Here is a 4,599-nt window from a genome sequence, read left to right on the forward strand (position 1 = left end):
CCAGTGCAGATTCCTTTTTCACAAGTGCTGGGAGGAAGTGATCTGAGATTGTAAACAGGAAGCGTACATAGCAAGAAAGAAGTATTTTAAAATGGAGGAGTTGGGACAGGTGTAGGAGAATTATGATTTAGAATGCTGCAAAACACTTATATATAAGTTTTTTTATGGAAAGCATTTAAAATTGAGTATTAAAAAATACAGCTAATTACTTAAGTGAAAAGCTATAAAATGTCTTCAGATGAAGACATCTTATTTTCATGAAGTTGTATTTTATATAATGATAATATAATTGAGCCTACTCACTGTTGCTAGGGTGATTGCAGTATTTAATTTTCCCTTTATACTATTGAAATAGTGCAGCATTCGCTTAGAAAACTATAACAATTATAGTTCAACACAGATTTGTATTTTGTTCTCTGAAGTGTGCTAGTTTCATAAAAAAATATATAAGAGTTAAAAAGCACTCTTGATATAGAAAAGGAACTATGAAGCTTAATCATAAATAAATACAAATTAATACAACAAATAAAAGTAAACACTGTCAAATATCAAATAAGCAAGGAAGCAAAAGCCTTTCTTGTTAAATGATAAACACAACAAAAAGTCTACAGCAATTAATTTTTAAAAATGCTATGCGTAAAAGTATGTATTCACTTACAATATATGTAGAGAAATCAACATAAGAATTAAAAACTGTTTTTTTAAAAAAAAATATATATTTCACTCAAATTGAAAAAGTGATATAGTAACTTTCTCTGTTGTTTTTGGTGATATAGTAAACACACTGGTTATTTAAATTAGTTAAAATTAAAAAAAATTAACTCATCCCTCTCACTCCCCATGTACTTACCGATCACCGGCGTTCCCCCGCCGGTGATCGGTCTTCTTCGGAAGGGGACTGTCTGGGCTCAGCCCAGACAGTCCCCCTCTGCAATTTAGGACCTCTAGGGGCCATGTGACTGCTCTGAAAAGAGCGGTCACATGACCACAATAGGTGTCCACAGTGCAGCCAGTAGGGTGAAAAAGTAAAAAAAAAAAACAATTAAAATAAAGTTAATAAATTAACAAATCTAAATATATAAAAAATGTGCAGTAGATAAGTTAGCGCAAAAAATTAAGATAAAATATAAATAGGTTTGCAGCACCCACAATATACCCAGGTAATAAGGTACAGAAACAATCACAAAACAGAAAAGTGCTGGTGCGCATACATATGTATAGAACCCCTCGAGTGTTGAGAAGTATTTACAAACAGATGATACAGTGCAAGCAAGTGTGATCCCTTATAGGGTGTCTACAAGCCCAGGTGTATATGTGTGTATACTTTTAGTGTATTAGCATGTTATATATTTACAAATGGCTCTCAGACATTGTAGTAAAACAGAACTTCTCTTTACTTCAGTACACACACATAATAACATAACACCAAAGAGACTAAACACAACAGAACAAGTGCATGACTTCACTATGCTGCCATCTACTGGAAGGTGGACTGCATAAACCTCAATACATAACACTCCTCCCCCCTAGACCTCAAAGTCTTTGAGATAACTGGGAGGTTTAATATTTCGTCTTGGGCGCCCCAAAACCATGTTTGGAACTGCTTCACCTGGACCTTCAGTTGTGCCCATCCCTTCTTCCTGTGCTCTGTCAGATGGACCACACAGAACTGGTTCTTCAATAATAACTCCTGGAGAACTGAGACCTGTATCATCCAGTGGTTCCACATCATCTGGTATCACAGAAAACCCAGTATGACTGGGACCGTCAGCAGGCACAATCTCATCACTCCGTTCCCGAATCTGATCGACATGCCTTCGTAATATTCTACCATCAGGAATTTGTACTTTGTATGACAAAGGTCCTGTGGCCATAAGTACTTTTGCAGGTATCCATTTAGGCCCAGAAACATAGTTCCTGACATAGACATCACTGTCAGGTGCAAATACTCTGACAGTAGAAGCATTATAGTTCTTATTGAATTGCAATTCTTGCTTCTCTTGTAACTCTGTTGTCAAATCAGGATGTAAACGATCCAAACAAGTTTTAAGACGCCGGTTCATAAGGAGCTCTGCTGGACTACTACCGGTGCTTGAGCAAGGTGTCACATGTTGTTGCAGAAGGAAATTTGCAAGTCTACGATTCCAATCGCCTTCAATAATTCTCTTTAATGAGTCTTTGGTAGTCTGAACCATACGCTCAGCTTGACCATTTGATGATGGGTGAAATGGTGCAATAGTAACATGTCGAATAAGATTACTTGCCATGAACATTTTGAATTCTGATGAGGTAAATTGTGTTCCATTATCAGACACAATTGTATCTGGCAACCCATGTGTAGCAAACAGCCTCCTTAGAATCTTTATGACTGTGACTGAGGTAGCAGATGTAACTGGAACAACTTCTTACCATTTTGAAAAGGAGTCAACAACTAAAAAAAACATCTGTCCGTGAAAAGGGCCAGCAAAATCTATATGTAAACGGGACCAAGGTGACCTAGTCACTTCCCAAGGATGTACTGAGGCTTTAGGTGGAGCATGACGAGTAGATTGGCATGGTACACAGTTCTTCACCCACTTTTCAATAACTTCATCCATTTTAGGCCACCAAACATAACTTCTGGCTAAAGCTTTCATGCGAACTATTCCAGGATGTCCTTCATGAAGAGCATGCAATACTCGAGCTTGTCCTGCATTTGGAATTACCACTCTGTTTCCCCATAATAGGCACCCTTTATAGGCAGATAGTTCATGTTGGCGCACTACAAATGGTTTGAACTTGTCTTCCACTTTTGATTTTGGCCACCCCCTCCAAACCCAGTTGAGCACACGGGACAGCAAAGGATCCTTGGCAGACATACAAGCAATGTCACTTGCATGTAACGGAGGGTTTGGAATGGATTCCAACATGAGGACCTCAGACATAGGAGGAACAAGGAAGTCAGGAGAAGGCAAAGGTAATCGGCTTAATCCATCAGCATGTGTGGCAAACTGCATTTCGAAAACGACATGTATTACGCCTGTGTTTTCCACCGCAACTATAACAAGTTCCTTTAAATGGAGCTGTGACATCAGTGTGTGGTGAACAGTGTATTGATTTAACATCAGTCTTCTTCACTAGATTTATTTCAGGTGATTTATCTTTGCTGGAGGATTGTATCTCTTTTGAATGGACAAATGCAGCCTCATTTGCAAGCGCTTCCTCTTGTGCAATAATAAAAGTTAAATTCTGTCTTGCAAGCAGTCTCCTCTGCAGTGCTTCATCTTGCACCCCACACACAAGCCTGTCCCTTAACAAGGATTCTAAGCTGGTACCAAAATTGCAATTTTCAGACAGCCTGCGCAGTCCTGCAATGTATGCTGCAATGCTTTCACCTGGTTTCTGATTTCTTCTATTGAAATGGAAACGCCTCACTGTTTCAGATGGGGTGGGTGCTAAATGATTTTTTAACAGTGCCAGTATTTCTTCAAATGAGTAGTCTTGTGGTTTAGCAGGAGATATCAGTGAGCGGACAATATCAAATGTTTTGGACCCAATAACACTCAGTAACACAGCTCTCTTCTGAATAGCATCCACCACCTTATTAGCTTCCAGGAAAAACACTAACCTGTCAGCATATGAGTCCCATGAGGCTGGATTAGCCAGATCAAATTCCTCCATGTGTCCCAGAGAAGCCATGCTGGAAATATTTGTAGATAAAAGAATTCAAAAAAAAAGTTTTACTTCCTCACTCAGGCTGATTTCATTTCCTTTATATATATTCTGCAGTGTCCATTTATTGGAATCCCATCCTCGTCGCCAGTTTAGTGTATTAGCATGTTATATATTTACAAATGGCTCTCAGACATTGTAGTAAAACAGAACTTCTCTTTACTTCAGTACACACACATAATAACATAACACCAAAGAGACTAAACACAACAGAACAAGTGCATAACTTCACTATGCTGCCATCTACTGGAATGTGGACTGCATAAACCTCAATACATAACAATACTTATAGCCTGTTACACTGTACAATGGATATCTGTAGTTAAGGAGACAAAAGTAGGGGGGAGGGAACAGAGAAGGCACTCCTAGTGCAATACAATTATTAAAATTTAAACTAAGATAAAATGTCTCTTTAAGAATGCAACTCACAAATGTATAGTGGTATGAGCCACACTCTAAGCTATCTCGTCCAGGGAGGATCAGCCCCTTGGGTACGTGGGATCTGATAAATGCTCCTGCGACTCCAGTGTTAGGTAAAAAACATTTATTAAAAATAAAAACAACTGATAGTCAAATAGTAAAAAGCACAGTCCAGCGGCAGCTCACCACACCATGGGAGTTTGATAACAGTTCATTGTAATCTCTCTCTTTCTGGGGCCGGTCCTGCAGGCTGGTGTGTGTATTCAGTTCACTTCCTTGTATCCTGATCACCAGGTCACGTGATGCGTTTCGTCCCACCTCTTGGGACTTTCTCAAACGAGCAATGGTCGTTTGAGTGCAGTGTGTGTGTATGAGTGCAGTGTGTGTGTATGAGTGCAGTGTGTGTGTATGAGTGCAGTGTGTGTTTGAGTGCAGTGTGTGTTTGAGTGCAGTGTGTGTGTGATGCAG

General features: G+C 39.2%; 1 pseudogene; it reads right to left on the minus strand.

Moving 5' to 3' along the window:
- Window positions 1-384: 384 nt before the first annotated feature.
- Window positions 385-2,849, minus strand: LOC134586230 (uncharacterized protein K02A2.6-like; annotated as a pseudogene).
- Window positions 2,850-4,599: the final 1,750 nt, after the last annotated feature.

Source organism: Pelobates fuscus, chromosome 2, assembly GCF_036172605.1.
Source record: "Pelobates fuscus isolate aPelFus1 chromosome 2, aPelFus1.pri, whole genome shotgun sequence".
In the NCBI taxonomy this organism is placed as follows: Eukaryota; Metazoa; Chordata; class Amphibia; order Anura; family Pelobatidae; genus Pelobates; species Pelobates fuscus.